The following is an 18,439-nucleotide window of genomic DNA, read 5'->3' as shown; positions in this document are numbered from 1 at the left end:
ACTAAGATGAGGTTATTAGAAAGCCAAGTTAAATTAATGAGTTTTTAGCAGTGTTTTAAAGTGTTCCACCGTATCAGCCTGGTGAATTCCTATTGGCAGGCTATTCCAGATTTCAGGTGCCTAACAGCAGAAGGCCGCCCGCCTCACCACCTTTTCTAAGGTGTAGCTCTTGGAATTCTAAGCAGACGATCATCGTGGAGCTGAAAGGTACGTCCCTGCTAGAGGATGCCATTCTATAACTTTTTTCTGTTTTTGTTCCAGTTCAAAGAGCTGTTTGTAGCTGTGCAAACTTATCCAAGATGTGTGCTCAATTACAGAGGGCTTGATATATTCAATATTATGCAGGCATACTCAGTGCTGAAAGAATAACAGGTAATTCTATTCACTTTTCTATTTTAAACAATTCTATTCACTGTTCATCTACTATTCTAAGCTTATGTAAATATAGCCTAATAAATATATGTGATGGAGAACAGGAAAAGTGAATGAAATGAGACACCACATGCATCATTAGCCTACAATATGCCACCTGTCCCTGATCTTTCAATGGCTACAGTATCAGCTCTTTTCTCAGTGCCATTTTTCCTGCACTGTGTTGTGGAAAGCTGATGCCTATCTGTAAGGAGCACATTAGGTAAATTGATTTTTTTTTGTTTTCTATTAAATAAAATTATTTCTTTTTAATACATGCTTGTTTATAGGGGTGCTGGAGAGTGGCAATGTATTTGCATGTTGGTTGGATAAGTATGACGTTTACTATACATGTGACAATCCTACTACAATTACCAGTATCCTGAAAGCACTGGGGACAAGGCGGGCACCTCATACCAGGCCAAGTTAATCACAAATTAACGTACTGTGCATCTTTAGAATGAGGACCTGACAAAAGTAAATGGGCCAGCCGAAGAACGTGCAAGCTTCATAGTGTGGCCTTGAAAAGCTTCTTTGTAGCTCTTGTGACAGATAGGGGGTGCTATCGTCCCCTTGAACCTTCAGACCAGACGCCAGACACCAGATAAAAGTCCAATAATTGACTTTATTACAATAGTAAAGTGCACAAAGCACCCTCCACTCCACAATACTCATAAACAATACACAAATCCACAATCAATACAATAATCCTCCACTCCCAGACTCGTTGTCACCCTTCCTCCCAACTCAGCTCAGTGCTCTCGTGTTTCTCACAGTCTTTTATAGTCCTTGACCCAGAAGTGATTTTCTTCACACTGTCCATGTGACTGGCAACACTTTCGGGTCGGATGAAAACTCCTTTTTTCTTCAACCTGGAAGTACATCATTTCTTCTGTCTATGTGACTGGGATGGACTTCTGGGCTGTAGGGAAAATAGTCCTTGATCCTCCCTGCGGCGTCCTCTTGCGGCCCCCATGGTATCCGGCAGGGCTGTGAATAAACACTCCATTGTCCATGATTCCCTGCTAGCATTCGGGGCACCTCCATGCTGCAAGGGAGGGTTCCATCTGGCGGCCTGGGAGTATTGGCCGGGATGAATGGCCGGCCATATATCACACTCTGAAGAATCCGTTCTCACTAAAATATCAATGTGCTACCATTTTAAAAGTGAACAGTCTTTTTCATTCTATGTTTTATTTTAGAATTTCTCAAATGAAACCCGAAGGTATTCGTGTGCCGGATACTCCAAGAAATAGACAGCCTGTTGCACACATAACTAAGCTTGATGTTCCCAGCAGCCTTTAGACGCAGGACAGGAGCCTGTCTCCGTAATTACACAAACATGATTGATTTACACACATTTGTTTTTTTAACCTAACACTGAAAGGCAGAAGTCTCCTGCAGGTGATTTCCCCATCCATTGTGTGGGAAAAGTAAAGGAGAGATTACACTGCTTAACATGAAGCAATATAGGCAAATATATGTGCTGAGTTCTAATATCAAATAATACTTTATCTAACATGTAAGGATTGACAGATGATTCAAATTCACAATAAATACATATTTCTGCAGTGGGCTGGCGTCCTGCCCGGGGTTTGTTTCCTGCCTTGCAACAACAACAACATTTATTTATATAGCACATTTTCATACAAAAAGTAGCTCAAAGTGCTTTACATACAGTGCTTTATTAAAATAAGACAACATTAGTGGGCGGCACGGTGGCACAATGGTAGCGCTGCTGCCCCGCAGTTAGGAGACCCGGATTCGCTTCCCGGGTCTTCCTTGCGTGGAGTTTGCATGTTCTCCCCGTGTCTGCGTGGGTCTCCTCCGGGCGCTCCGGTTTCCTCCCACAGTCCAAAGACATGCAGGTTAGGTGGATTGGCGATTCTAAATTGGCCCTAGTGTGTGCTTGGTGTGTTTGTGTGTGTCCTGTGGTGGGTTGGCACCCTGCCCAGGATTGGTCCCTGCCTTGTGCCCTGTGTTGGCTGGGATTGGCTCCAGCAGACCCCCGTGACCCTGTGTTCGGATTCAGCGGGTTGGATAATGGATGGATGGACAACATTAGTTAACATAGAAAAGGAGTAAGGTCCGATGGCCAGGGTGGACAGAAAAAAAAAAACTCCAGACGGCTGGAGAGAAAAAATTAAATCTGCAGGGGTTCCAGGCCACGAGACCACCAAGTCCCCTCTAGGCATTCTACCTAAGAAGCCCTGTGTTGGCTGGGATTGGCTCCAGCAGACCATGTGACCCTGTCGTTAGGATATAGTGGGTTGGATAATGGATAGATGGATAAATACTTATTTACAAAATATATAAATGCCAGGAGTGTCTAAATGGTAGAAGCGTGCAACTTTCTGCTGTCCTTGGCCTCAGGAATATCCCCCGTAGGGGTCCAGCAGTCGACTCTTCTTGCCTTGGTATCGCTTTTGCAATTCAGAAATGTCCTGATGAAACCATTCACCGTGCTTGTCGCTGACCACTCTGAGACTTCCAAGAAAAGGCTGGAAAGTTGTTCTCAAACAGCACTAAATACATGTTATTCTAAATTTAACTTTAAAAACACCATAATTAGGGTTTATATGTTGAAAGTACAACCTAAAAAGGTCCCAACTCAAAAATGATGTGTATTAGGAAAATTGAGCACATTTTAGAGCACTGTAACTACTGTAAATGTTTGTTGTGCAGTGTTACTTGCCCATTGACTTAATTAGACAAATGCCATGGTTTATTTGCATGTTTATGCAGAGGATATTATTTTGTGTAATACATTTACTTGCTTTTTTAAACTTTTTGTTTGTTCAGCACTGTTAAACTCTGTGCTAAATGAAAACATTGGTCCAAACTGTTAGAAATACTCTTTTTTATGATCCATAGCACCTGTGACAGCCGCTTCCCCAGACAGCGAATATTCTACAAAAAAGGCCAATCCAAGTGACTATAATTGTGTATTTAAAAATTGTACTTAGGCCAACAATGCATGCCATGGACTGTTGCCTCGTCCTCCAGGATGGCAGTCAATGACTTCTTTAAAGCATTGCCAGATTTTTATGTGCTTCATATACTGAGTAACATCCAGGTGAGGTGCTATCAGGAACTCTAAGATAACAAGTAGTGGGATTAAAATTAGAATGAGGCTTTCTCTGATTTTGGTAGCTGCGGAAAAGTGGCATTGAATAGGTGTGCATTGACAATACAAGCACCTCACCCAACCAGTACACTTATGTACAAGTAAGGCGCTTTTCCACTGCATAGTACGGCACGACACGGTTCAGTTCAGCTCACTTTTGGGGGGTTTCCACTGGGAACAGTACCTGGTACCTGGTCCTTTTTTTAGTACCACCTCAGCCGAGGTTCCAAGCGCACCGAACCATTACCAAAACGTGACGTGTAAACTCTGCTGGTCACTGATTAGCCGAAGAAAATCGTCATTACTGCGTCACTGAACTTGCGACACGAGACACAACAGACCCGCTAGATTTTTAGCACAGCCAGCGAAGGTTCGGATGCACCATTTTGTTTTAACCAAAAATGGCTGTTTCGTGGTCTATTGAGGAAGTACAGACATTCCTCTCGTTGGTAGCCGAGGAGCGGATCCAGCGAGAGCTGGATGGGGCGACGCGGAATGAAAAAGTTTTTCAGGAGGTCGCTAAGCTCTTGGGCGCACATGGCTACCATCGGACTTACAAACAGTGTAGGGACAAGTTAAAAAAAATGAAGAGCGAGCAGTAGAGGCGGCGCAACTATAACGACACGTGAATAATCCCGCCCACTCTAAAGCGGTAATAAACTGCAGTCGAAACGCAAACCGAGCCGAACTGAGCCGAACCAAGGTGAGCTGTACTGAACCGTGCTGTGCCGTACTATGCAGTGGAAAAGCGCCAGTATAAACCTCATTACAACTGTTGCTCTCTTTTGCTTACTTTCTCCAAGCATCTGAAATTTGCCTTGTTCCTACTTTATTTTATGAGATTTCTTTCTAAAATTTGTTGTGGGAAATGCTTCATAGGTGGGGTCCGTGCCAATGTGGGCACCTTCAACAAAGCTCTGGTCACTGAGAGGTTTCAGCCCAAGTTGTCACGCCAATAGTAAGACTGCAATGAAACTGAGCACGTTTTTTAATACAGTAATCCCTCGTTTATCGTGAGAGATAGGTTCCAAGGCTGGCCGCAATGACTGAATTTCCGCGAAGTAGGGACACCATATTTATTTAATTATTTAACGTGTATTTGGACGTTTTTAAACCCTCCCTATACTGTTTACAACCCACCCTTTACTCTATTAATAACAGGGACAACTGTTAAGCAATATGAAATCGGTAGATAAGTTTACAGTTACTGTATAGCAAAGTACACGTACCTATATATGAAGTGATGATGGTGATGAATATGCTGTGCAGTAAAAATGATGACGATTAAGGTGATGATGACTTTTACTGCGCAGCCGATGACTGTATTTTGTGGTGCCATTTCCTGGGGCACCTCTTCCACGGTTTCCGAAGGTGTATCCGTAGTAGTAGTAGTAGGAACTGGCTCTTTTTTGCGAGGCTGCAAAAACATTGTGATCGGCAGTTGCTGCCGCTGCTTCTTTTTCCGGTCGAAGAGCAGCTTGTAGGCGGTCATGACGTCGTCGACCTTGTTAAAAAATTAGACCGATCGAACTATATCGTCGTCCCATTCCTGTGACCGCTCTTGCAGATCCTTAGCCAGTCTGCAGCCACAGCCGCGAACGTTCTCCCTTGACATATCCAGAAGTTTCACCTTCTCAGCGATCGTCATCATTCTTCGTTGGTGTTTAGGCTCAGCACCAGCCTTGGAAGAAGGAGCACGTTTGGGAGACATTGCAGGGTTTAAAAACTGAAGCGAAGTTCAACACAAAGAAACCACAAAAAAATCACACACAGTACAGTGTAAAGTAAACCGCTCGGCGAGAAAGCTTGAAGCGAAGTGGCCGCAACAGAGAGACAAGGGGAGATGCTGTGAGATCTGGGCATCAGTCAAAGCACCAATCACGGGCCCGATTAGAAAGCGGGAAGTTGTGATTTGTCGTCTCCCTCCCACGTACCAATCACAGCCCGTGTTACAACGCACTTAGTCACCGAACTTGTTTTGTTGTTCTTAGACTAGGAAATACTACTACTATATTTAAAAATCCGCGAACAGTGAACCGCGAAGTAGTGAGGGATTACTGTACTTCCTTTGATTTGAGTTGCTACTATTACTTGACTATAGACGAGCTGGAAGACCTCACTACAATTTAGGCTGACAAATAAGATGAAATTGCTATTCTGAATGATAAATGTATTGACAAAAATTAAATGGCGGCTTGTACCACATAAAGCAATATTTCAATTTCAATTGGCATATATTTGTATGGGCAGACCATGCTACACTTAAATCAGCAAGAGTCCCCACCTCCTCAGCTAGGAGCTAAGTACTACAGTGTATCCTAAGTAAGCTCCAGATATTCTCCCAGTGAGTTGTGCCTGGCATACCCACTGTGAAACTCGCTTCTGGGCATCCAAATTACATGCTTGAACTGCCTCAACTAGCTCCTCTCGGTCCAGAGAAGCAGAGGTTCTATTTGAAGATCTCCTTATTGCTTTGCTTCTTTCTCAGTCATGGAAAGTGGGCCCAGCAAACCTGCCTAGAAACCTTATTTTATTCCCTTGTATTCCCAATCTTGTCCTTTCAGTCACTCATGACTATACTAAGGGAGACAAAGACTGTTAGCTACTTTAAAAGCTCTCTTTAAAGACTTGGCCCCCGCTGTCCCACCATGTTCCATTATAAAGCCCTCAAAGCTGCTGTCACTGATCTTACATCCCTCAGTCCACTTTCCGCTATAGTGTCTCTCCACTTGAGTGCTCTCCTGGTAGAACCCATCCCCATTTTCATTAGAGTCTGCACCCATGCTCTCAGGGGAAAGAGTGTAGGAAATGCATTTTTAATGACACGTTGCACCTAAGTGCTAGGTAAGAGGAGAGAAGCTTCTCGGTTAGTTCAAATAGTTTTCCACTTTTTTTTTGGCTGTGTATTCTTTTACTGTCTGCTTACCTGTTACCTGGATAAGACCATGGAGGAATTATTCCCACCATGCATATTTCTGTAAAAATCATTCAAACAACAAATGTTTCTCTTTCTAAAACTCTAAATATAAATTATTGGCCGTTATTAAGGAATATGAAGATAGAAAAAAAAATACTGATTGAGAGCAAAATATGTGTAAGAAATGCCTGATTCTGGGGTGTTTCTACCTCAGTTAATGTTAGGATTGAGAATGACTACCATTTTTCAGCTCCAAATACACTTCAAATTGTATTCTGAGCATGAAAACAACTTTTGCCATAAACCGTTGTGTAAAAAAATATCACCTGTAGTAGTAGAATTTCAATTTCAGAAATGACTTCCATACATCCAGCTTTATAAAGTACACCGATTTTTTGCGCTGCAAACATTATCGCTAACCACAACTTCACTATTTTCACGCAGACTGATAGAGCATCTTCTCACGTAGACGGAAACCCTTATCTCAGGGCAGGCAAATGTCATCGCACCACGGCGTCGAGCACGCACACCACGCCCACGCGCTCACTCTTCCTCCACCCCCGCCCTTTTTCGGAGTCGGACAGGTCACGTGGTCCTCCGCGCGTTAGTATTCGCAGAGGGCGTGTCCGTTCAGCCTCAGAACTCGCAGGTGCGCGACACAGTCGTCTTTACCGTTATTCAGCTGTACAGGAACACCCGCTATGTAGGAGCAACTGGCGTAAAGGTGAGCCATGTGCCGTCACGAAATACTTCTAATACCGCTGAAATACACAGCATGGCACACTTTGTCAGTGTTTTCCTTCTCTGTAACTGTTTTGTTTTCTATTGTCTTCAGTTTTTTTTTCCTAGTTCTGCTTTTATCTTATTTTCTGCTTTTTATTTACAGTTCGTTTGTTTAGACGTTGTAATAATGTGTTTTATATTCTGGCATGTTTCCTCCGGTCGCTCCTCTTCGAAACGTTTATTGAGTCGGCAGGGCTGGGGACACTTTTATCTTTTAATCGCTGTACTGCTGACAGTTTTTATCGTCAATTTTTAAAACTCACTTTTTCCCGTCAAAGAGGATTGGTGCTTAATCCCTGAGGTATGACGCAAGGCATGAATGAACCACGCCGGCTTGGGATACCCATACCTTCTATCTATCTATCTATCTATCTATCTATCTATCTATCTATCTATCTATCTATCTATCTATCTATCTATCTATCTATCTATCTATCTATCTATCTATCTATCTATCTATCTATCTATCTATCTATCTATCTATCTATCTATCTATCTATCTATCTATCTATCTATCATGACCATGCATAGGCAAACGAGAAGTGAAAACACTGCACAAATTGGAAACAACCTAAACCCAGGAGCATGCGGTTTGTGTCATCTTTATTAATAATCTGCAAATACAGTTTATGTAGTAGAGAAAAAAGAAACAGTGACTCCCATACATTATTTTCCATCGGTTACTGAATGAATAAAATCCGTTAGCGCTCATCTGTAGATACTGGTGTGAACTGATCAATAATTTACAGTTTTTTCATGTTCTTGCCGTCGTAGCGCAGTGTGTGGGATGAAAGACTAGGATTTTCATTGAGTTAGGTAAACGTTTTATTATTTTATGATTTTAACCTGTTACGTGTCTGTAAGTGTTTTGAACGGTATAATAAAGTAAAACGCATTATTATTGTTATTATTTATTGGCTTGAATGATGGATTAATTGTGTGAATGAGTGTGTGAAGCTTGCCGAATATTTCTCCATTATACAATATTTATGGTGATTAGATGTCTGTTGTCGCTTTTGTTTTCTTCCAAATGTCTGCAATGATGTTTTTTTCTTTTTGTAATTGAGCAGCAGAAACGCATTATTTTTATTGAAGCATTCCATCTGTCGCGTCCATTGTATTTCGTATTTCGGAGAGCTGCTTCTCTGATTATTTTCAGAAAATGCTTTTTTTTTTTCTCACGTATGTTTAAAAAAGCACACTAAAACCACAGGCTCTCAGGAAATGTTGCATTCCCTCAATTTAAAGCGCTCCGATTACACGATGAGTTTTTGGGTAGACGGGTGCCTCACATTTATTTATTTATTTTATTACGTGTTTTCATTGGTGCCGGACATCTCTGTTTCGCTTTTCACCATAAGAACTGCCTTCATATTTTCAATTGGGATATTTCTGCTCATGGCGTAGTGGTTAAGGTTTTGAATTTCAAACCCTGAGGTTATGAATTCAAACCCACTGAGTGATCATGGGTACGTCACGTCAAATGCCCTGGGCACCAAATGACGAAAAAAGATGGAACTAACTTGATGTTCAAACGTAAGTCGCCTTGAATAAATTGTCAGCTAAATATTAAATAACAATAATTAGAATGTATTGAGTACATTTTAGTGAGGTAGTGGTTAAGGAAAGCTTAGTACTTTAAGATTGTGGGGTTAAAACCTACTAACTTGGCACTGTGTGACTATGAGCAAGTCACTTCATCTGCCTATACTGTATGCTTCAATTGGAAAAGCAAAAGAAATGTGACCCAAGTGTGTCTCTCAAATGTTGGAATTTGCTTTATATAATATCATTAGCTAAATAATAAATATATAAAAAGTATTTTTCCTTCTCAACAATCAGTTCTTTTTCAGCATTGCACAACTTAATGTCTAAAGCACTTTTTAAATTAATGATAAGTTAGTTCAAGCGGAGATTGCTCACAGCAACTCTGCTAAACAGAAGTTTTAAAGTTGTTTCCAAACGGCAGGTACAACTGTAAATGAAATATGCCTGCTCAGATGGCCCATTTTCCACTTGTGCGGGGAATCATATTTGAAAAAGCACTTTGTTTTCCCCCCAAGTGGCCAGTTTGACCTCCTTAAATTATTTTTCCTACTTGCGTACAACACCTGTGTGGGTTATAAGATGACAATATTTCCTGCATAAATGTGTGAGGAAACTAAAAAAACTTTAAGTGTCAACTTATTTTCAGATGGGTGGACTTTAATTTTTAATATCGATAGGGTGAACTAGAGACACTTATGTGTCATTTTGTTACATTTTTTTTTGATCTTCTGGTGGCAGCACACTTTAACAGTAATGGCCACAGCATAAAGGATCTGAGGGTCACTGTGCTTATGGGTCATTTCAAGACACAACAGGAGCAGAGAGAACGGGAATACAAACTTATGCTTAAATTCAACACTCTACAAAATGGTCTTAATAGAGACAAGAGTTTTATGAGCAGATATGTGGACTCACAGACTGAGTGACCAGCTGACTCCATCAGAGGCCTATCTTACAGACAATGCACTGCAAAAAAACCTCACAGGACTTTCTCTAGTGATGGTTATCTTATCTGTGCATTTTGTTAGTTCATTGTTCTCTTCTTTCAGGGTTAATTCATCTCAGGTATATTCATTTTGCTAACAAAAAGGTTGTTAAGATGAAAGAAACAAAACCACTTTGCTGTCCCAATATAAGCGAGAGTATTTTTCAGTTTCTTTGTTACACCTCACCTGATGAAGGGGCCTTAGCTGCCTCGAAAGCTTGCATCTATAATCTATTTAGTTAGCCGATAAAAGGTGTCATTTCATCCTCCTTTCTCCTGTATCAATCTGTGGCTAACACGGTACAACACTCTACTGCGTTTAGAAATTAAGTAGTAATTAAAAAGTAAAAATCTCTGAACTGTAGGATTATAAAATACATTTTGTTAAAAAGTATTCATAGTAACCTATCAAGTGGACAACAAATTGCTAAAAGTGTATTACAGTAGGCATGAGAGCACAGTGTGTACTTGGGTAGGTCCTTTGATAGGCTGGCAGCCAATCACATCACCCAGTGCCACCAGAAAAAGGCCACGGTATCTCCAAGGTTTGTGAGAGTTATACTATACTTTTATAAACAGTAACTTCATATATTTTAAAATAAATGCATACAAATGTAGGCAAAGGATCTAATGATATCATTTTTTTTCTTAGACATTAGCAGATGGCTCTGGCACCTACTGTATGTGTAAACGAATGCCTGAAAACCTCGATAGCACCAATGTTTGGTAGATAACAAAGGGGACTCCTGTCTCATATCTCATATCACATATCTCTCTATTATATACAGTGGTGTGAAAAACTATTTGCCCCCTTCCTGATTGCTTATTCTTTTGCATGTTTGTCACACAAAATCTTTCTGATCATCAAACACATTTAACCATTAGTCAAATATAACACAAGTAAACACAAAATGCAGTTTTTAAATGATGGTTTTTATTATTTAGGGAGAAAAAAAATTCCAAACCTACATGGCCCTGTGTGAAAAAGCAATTGCCCCCTGAACCTAATAACTGGTTGGGCCACCCTTAGCAGCAATAACTGCAATCAAGCGTTTGCGATAACTTGCAATGAGTCTTTTACGTCGCTCTGGAGGAATTTTGGCCCACTCATCTTTGCAGAATTGTTGTAATTCAGCTTTATTTGAGGGTTTTCTAGCATGAACCGCCTTTTTAAGGTCATGCCATAGTATCTCAATTGGATTCAGGTCAGGACTTTGACTAGGCCACTCCAAAGTCTTCATTTTGTTTTTCTTCAGCCATTCAGAGGTGGATTTGCTGGTGTGTTTTGGGTCATTGTCCTGTTGCAGCACCCAAGATCGCTTCAGCTTGAGTTGACGAACAGATGGCCGGACATTCTCCTTCAGGATTTTTGGTAGACAGTAGAATTCATGGTTCCATCTATCACAGCAAGCCTTCCAGGTCCTGAAGCAGCAAAACAACCCCAGACCATCACACTACCACCACCATATTTTACTGTTGGTATGATGTTCTTTTTCTGAAATGCTGTGTTCCTTTTACGCCAGATGTAACGGGACATTTGCCTTCCAAAAAGTTCAACTTTTGTCTCATCAGTCCACAAGGTATTTTCCCAAAAGTCTTGGCAATCATTGAGATATTTCTAAGCTAAATTGAGACGAGCCCTAATGTTCTTTTTGCTTAACAGTGGTTTGCGTCTTGGAAATCTGCCATGCAGGCCGTTTTTGCCCAGTCTCTTTCTTATGGTGGAGTCGTGAACACTGACCTTAATTGAGGCAAGTGAGGCCTGCAGTTCTTTAGACGTTGTCCTGGGGTCTTTGTGACCTCTCGGATGAGTCGCCTCTGCGCCTCTTGGGGTAATTTTGGTCGGCCGCCACTCCTGGGAAGGTTCACCACTGTTCCATGTTTTTGCCATTTGTGGATAATGGCTCTCACTGTGGTTCGCTGGAGTCCCAAAGCTTTAGAAATGGCTTTATAACCTTTACCAGACTGATAGATCTCAATTACTTCTGTTCTCATTTGTTCCTGAATTTCTTTGGATCTTGGCATGATGTCTAGCTTTTGAGGTGCTTTTGGTCTACTTCTCTGTGTCAGGCAGCTCCTATTTAAGTGATTTCTTGATTGAAACAGGTGTGGCAGTAATCAGGCCTGGGGGTGGCTACGGAAATTGAACTCAGGTGTGATACACCACAGTTAGGTTATTTTTGAACAAGGGGGCAATTACTTGTTCACACAGGGCCATGTAGGTCCCTAAATAACAAAAACCATCATTTAAAAACTGCATTTTGTGTTTACTTGTGTTATATTTGACTAATGGTTAAATGTGTTTGATGATCAGAAACATTTTGTGTGACAAACATGCAAAAGAATAAGAAATCAGGAAGGGGGCAAATAGTTTTTCACACCACTGTAAAAAAAATCCTGGGATGAGACAAGACTTTTTCAGAGAGACAATTTCAAGTCCCGCAAGGGGAGACTTTGTGCCAACCATGCCCGGGTCTGGAAATAAAAGACAAAGAGTAGAAGACAAAGTAGAACGTCATAAAGAGTTTCAAAAATGTTGGCACGATACGCATGCAGAGCAGGTTAGAGATTATGAAAGTACTAAAATTGATAGTAAAGATCTCATTAGCGCTAACAAATGGAAATTATTACTCGTTGAATTAACGGAACAGCGAGAACAGATTGAACATACAGACAGGTGATATGACAGAAGTATGTCGATATTGTTTGGCTTTAAACTTTAAGTCGGAGACATGTAGATCGTCTAATTCGTGTTGCCATCAGGGAAAAGTAGCGTTTCTTCCCAATGAAGAGTCGTATCCACGAGATTTAAAAGATTTGTTGTTTGGTGAAAGTGAAATCCACATAAGCGAGCGGCAGAGACGTGAAGTGACTGGCATGTAGCGCAGGCCGGTGGGGGTTGGTGAGCGAAGCGAGCAGGGGGCGAAGCCCCCTGGTACTGATTAAAGGTAGTCCTTATGTATTCTATGGCAATTCTTATCTCATTATGTGTTATTTCGTTTGCATATTATTTGTGCAAATTGCACCAAAGCTTATATATAATTAGGCTTTTCCCAATTAGTTTAATTCCTTGACCTAATCAAATGAACTGAACAGACACTCTAAACCACACTTTATCTGTTAGTTGTTATAAATGTAAACTGTGAGTGCTGCGGCTATGAATGGCAGAGTCATGGATTCTGCTTTCAGCAAATATTGACTGAGTGCCGTGTCTTTATTAAATAACAACTCCGCTGACAAAAGTAGACAGGCTGCAGTGCAGACAATGGTTTTATTGTTCTTTTTGCTTTAAAGTAAGCAACGTATCTATCTTTTAGAATGGTAAAAGTCATTAATTTTTTTAGTATGCTCCAGCCAAACAACAAGCATGTCGCATATCGTTGTCACCGACATTCGGCACAAACAGCTCTGAGCAGGCCTACTTCACTGGCATATTCTTAATTGGTCAACATATTGATTTAGTCTGTTGAAAATAATCCTGACGTCACATTGGTATAAGCATGATTTTTGACCCCTATTACAGGTTGATTGAGATATAACAACTGATGTATCCTGCATCCATAGTCCTAATCAGATTCTGTGGAATTTCTTAATTGTGAAAGATGTATGTAATAACGTTATCTATACTGAAAAAGTCCTAGACTTAAACCATCTATCCATTATCCAACCTACTATGCCCTAACTACAGGGTCACGGGGGTCTGCTGGAGCCAATCCCAGCCAACACAGGGTGCAGGGCAGGAAACAAACCCCGGGCACGGCGCCAGCCCACCGCCGAAAACTTAAACCATAAAGAACAAATAGTTACAGCTCTAGTGGCTATCGTTCCCAATATGGCTGGCAGTATGTGAAGAAAAACTTAGCATTGCTTTACTGCAGGGGTGCCCACACTTTTTTCTGGTTTTACTGTTATTCCTTTACAGTACTACAGACGTCCATGGCTATGCTGGAGAAACGGCACGTTACTTACCGAGAGTTTTCTGCACTTTTTAGTCATTTCATTTCAATTTTTGAATGTAATATAAAAATACTTATGTTTTATAGTTTTAAACAGAGAAATGGGATATGAAAAACATCTTGAGCTTTTTCGTTTAACCCACAAAACTGACGACATCTAGTTGATTCCCGCAGGGCACCCTGAGTTTGGCTTCACAGCCCTGCAGGGTACCGTGGGTGCCGCCAGGAGACGCTGCAGGAGGACCTTGGGACTCTTGTTTTCTACATAGCCCCCCATACTGCTAGAAGCGGACACCCAGAAGTACTTCTGGGATGAAGAAAACCATAAGTACTCTATCTGACCCGGAAGTGCTGACAAGTCACGTGATGAGAAGGATGGAAGTACTTCCGGGTCGGAGACTATTTAAAGGACTGCTGAGAACCGAGCAGGTGAGCCAGAGTTGGGAGATAGCAGACAACGCTTGCTGGGAGGTGTGGAGGAGAAAGAGAATGGAAAAAAAAAGAATGGTGGTGGAGAGCACTGTGACGGAAAGAAAAGAAATGAAAAGTGTCCTTGGTGCTTTTACCTCGTGTTGTCAGTGCCCTCTAGTGTTACACTAGTTAGCCAAAAAGTTGGAATCACTTGTGGACGCTAGAGGTGCTGTTGCCCTGTTAAGCCCACCAGACAGACGTCCAGGACACATGTTTAAAAGCACCAAGAAGATTTCTTTAATATTTTTCTTCAGATCTAGTGCTCCTCCACTCCCAGCAGCTTAGTCACCCAGCCGCCCAACTCCAGCTCTCCTTGCTGGGTCTTGACCAGTCCTTTAAATAGTCCATGACCCGGAAGTACTCCGTCTCTTCTTCTGTGTCAATGCCACATCCTTATTTCTCAAATAGCCCGGAAGTACTGTGGGCTTCTGTCCTCGTGACTCTGAAGTCCTTCCGGGTTGTAGTAATAACATAAATCCCCAGGTTCTTTGTAAGCTCCCCCTGGCGGCACCCACGGCCCCCAACAGAGCTGAGGAAACGGACTCCATGTCCCAGGATGCCCTGAGGGAATCCGGGGAACCGTCCCCGTCCAAGGGAGCTGCCACCTAGCGTTCCAGGGGAGGCAGTATCCAGAAAAGCCTCCATTCTTCTTGCTCTGGGATTGAACAGTCGGCCGTCTATCACACTGTCTAATATTGTTTGTTTGTAAGCACTTCTGATATGCAAATCCTGGGAATAAAATGCATTTGCAAACAAAAGAAGCCATGATTGCAGTGGCTAAGGTCATTTGAAACCAATGAAAGTGCAGTTCATTGAGGGACAGGTCAAGCTGTATTATGGCTTTAAGGACAGAGCAGTCTTCTGTTCAGGCCAAGATACTAACCAAATATCAAAGTCACAAGCGTGGCCACATCTTGTCACTACATGTATTGTCGATGCTCCTAATAATAATAATTACATTTATATGGCGCTTTCTAGCCAACTCAAAGTGCGCCACATCGACCGTGGGTAACGTCTGCATCCACCACCAATGTGTACCATCCACCTGGATCTTGTGACAGCAGCTGCTTTTGCACCAGTATGCTCACCACCTATTGGCTGTTAAGTGCTGATGGGGTCAGAGGTACTTAGCCAATAAGGCAGGGCTATTCAATTACAATTTCAATTGGGCCAGATTTTCAAACCAATACATTTAGCTGGGCCAGCCAGTAAGCAGCAGGTAATGACAAAGTTTAAATCAACACAAATGAATGTATTTTAAAACAAGTCATGTTTATTCCTTATTTCTCTTTTACATTTGGTCACATCTGACACTGGCACATCAAAAATGTATTAAAAAAACAAAAAAACCAAGAAAGCTGTAACTGAACAGTAACTGAGGTAGTAGCAATACTCTTTTCCTCACTTCTGAAATAAAAAATAAAACATTTTACTCACATCTGACCCAGGCAAATCTCATAAGTGCCAAAAATCAAAATGTGTACAGTAATATCCAACCAACCAACCAACCATTTTCTAACCCGCTGAATCCGAACACAGGGTCACGGGGGTCTGCTGGAGCCAATCCCAGACAACACAGGGCACAAGGCAGGAACCAATCCTGGGCAGGGTGCCAACCCACCGCAGAGCATACAAACACACCCACACACCAAGCACACACCAGGGCCAATTTAGAATCGCCAGTCCACCTAACCGGCATGTCTTTGGACTGTGGGAGAAACCGAGCGCCGGAGGAAACCCACGCAGACACGGGGAGAACATGCAAACTCCACGCAGAGAGGACCCAGGAAGCGAACCCGGATCTCCTAACTGCGAGGCAGCAGCGCTACCACTGCGCCACCATGCTGCTGTACAGTAATAGCAATAACATTTGTTTCCCTTTTGAAATATGAGATCTATGAAATGTTTAAGAGCAAGGCATCAGGTATGGTGTGAAAGTAGATTGGTACATTTATTTTAAAGATTTGTCTTTAAAATGTCTTTTTACAGAGTTCTTGGTATCAAGTAATGGAGTATTAATTATAATTATTACTATTTACTTAATCTTATTTTTCTTGTTTCTTTGTTGATAAGCTCCATCCATCCATTTTCCAACCCGCTGAATCCGAATACAGGGTCACGGGGGTCTGCTGGAGCCAATCCCAGACAACACAGGGCACAAGGCAGGAACCAATCCTGGGCAGGGTGCCAACCCACCGCAGAGCATACAAACACACCCACACACACCAGGGCCAATTTAGAATCGCCAGTCCACCTAACCGGCATGTCTTTGGACTGTGGGAGGAAACTCATGCAGACGCGGGGAGAACCCGGGAAGTGAACTTGGGTCTCCTAACTGCGAGGCAGCAGCGCTACCCACTGCGCCACCGTGCTGCCCTTGATAAGCTCCCGTTGAAGAATTTATTGGTAACAGAACATATACAGTAGTGCGCACACCAAAACAGCTGAAGTAACAACTAACAAAGTGGCATTCATGATACGATAAAATGACTGTAATACAAATGCAGACTTCATCACATTGCTGTGTGTGACTAAACATCAGGCTGGTGACTGCTCACACAGGTTTATGGACGGACAGGCTGGCATTTGGCATGGAGTATGCTTTAAATCAAAAGAGAAACAGCATGCAAAGATGTGCGAACACAAGGAGATCAGTGACAATCGCACCTTAGTGTGACTGAAGGAAATCAGAAGGGACTACAGATATCTTCATAACAAGGGACCTACAGTATACGAGGTGTGGCAGAAAAGTGATGAGACTGGCAACACTGCAGGCGATCTGGCAACGCTGCGCTGTTGTCCTTGATAGAGCACGTGTATCAGTACGCTCCCATAGCTCAGTGCGAGTTTCAACTCCTTCCGTTAACTACGTGATTTTTGTGGCTGCTATTAGCGAAGTTGCGTTTTTGGTTGTGCGTCACGCAAAATGGAACAGCGGAATTTGGAGCAACGTTGTGCCATTAAACGGCAAGTGTGACGTCTGAAAAGTTAAAACAGGCCTATGGGGAACATTCTTTATCCCGAGCTGAAGTTTTTCGCTGGCACAAATCATTTTTGGAAGGCAGAAAACACTTTGAAGATGAACACCGTTCAGGGAGGACTTCAACTTCGAAAAACCAATGAAAACATCGAACGTGTGAACACTCTTGTGAAATCAGACCGTCGTTTAACATTAAGAATGTTGAGTGAATAATTAAATTTGAACAGATTTACCGTTCATCAAATTTTGACTGAACATTTGCACATGCGAGAGGTCTGTGCCAAAATGGTGCCGAAAAACTGCCCTCTCCATAACAAACTTTTTGAATTCAAAAGGCATTCCTGTGGTTCCCCAGCCCCCTTATTCACCTGACCTCAGTCCGTGTGACTTTTTCCTTTTTCCTAAACTGAAAAATGTCCTCAAAGGACGTCATTTCGGGACTTCAGAAAACATCCAAAAGAGTGTAACGGACATGCTGAAGACCATATATATACTATTATACTATTATATTCAGCCCTTCGTTCATTATTCTGGCACAAGCGTAACCAGCCTCTCATTGAAATTCACCATTTGGAATACATGGCCATCCATCAGCAGCACCATGTACTTAGAAATGTTCTCCTGCATGCGTGTCCAAGACATTATTTTTGCCACAACTCCCAGTGCAGGATATAAACTAGCCTTTATGAGGCTCAGGGATATGCAAGGAAGAGCCCATACTGACACATATGTTAACAAAAATACTCTTTGAATCTGTTACAATATAATTTGTTTAAAGTTTCAATGATTTCATTCCCAAATGGCAAACTAAATAGAAATGATAATCACCAAAGCCTATTTTTGGTTGCATTTGCGATCAATTTTAGTTGCAGTCTGGAGCTCTGGTGGGACCACAGGCTGGGCCACTCAGCGGTTGGTTCTGGGCCACCATTTCAATAGGCCTGCAAGAAGGGATGATTAGGTGGCCAGAACGACCAGGACGTTGGGAAACATCCTACTTTATTTTTGAAAAATGTCCATAGAGTCAGGCCGTTGGTTTTGTGTTTCAGCCAAAGGACGGCTATGGACACTTGACGTCTATGACACCTTCCAGGGGCAACTCAGTTGCTGTGAGATGCTAATGTGTGTTCTCAACGTGTGTTGGTGTCACTTCTGCGTTTTCTCTCCTTACCTAGTCACACACTTTTGGGAGTTTTCACATTCATGCTAAATTCAAGCAGGTCTTCTCCAAGGACTCAGGTTTATTTTCTTATACCAATGA

The 18,439-nt window shown here is 42.1% G+C and overlaps 1 protein-coding gene across 3 annotated transcripts in view; it reads left to right on the top strand.

Annotated features, from left to right (window-relative positions):
• Nucleotides 1–316: 316 nt before the first annotated feature.
• LOC120518649 (ovarian cancer G-protein coupled receptor 1) overlaps nucleotides 317–18,439 on the top strand; it is a 79,158-nt gene continuing 61,035 nt past the window's right edge. For 2 of the 3 annotated variants that reach the window (XR_005631269.1, XM_039741542.1), the window contains exon 1: nucleotides 7,099–7,179. The gene's annotated coding sequence lies outside the window, so the exon portion shown is untranslated. Of the gene's footprint in view, nucleotides 373–7,098; nucleotides 7,180–18,439 lie in introns of those variants that run through there. The other variant, XM_039741545.1, reaches the window with a different exon arrangement.

This window comes from Polypterus senegalus, chromosome 18, assembly GCF_016835505.1.
Source record: "Polypterus senegalus isolate Bchr_013 chromosome 18, ASM1683550v1, whole genome shotgun sequence".
NCBI lineage: Eukaryota > Metazoa > Chordata > Cladistia > Polypteriformes > Polypteridae > Polypterus > Polypterus senegalus.
Note: the sequence above shows the minus strand (reverse complement) of the source record. Positions and strands in the feature narration are given on the sequence as shown.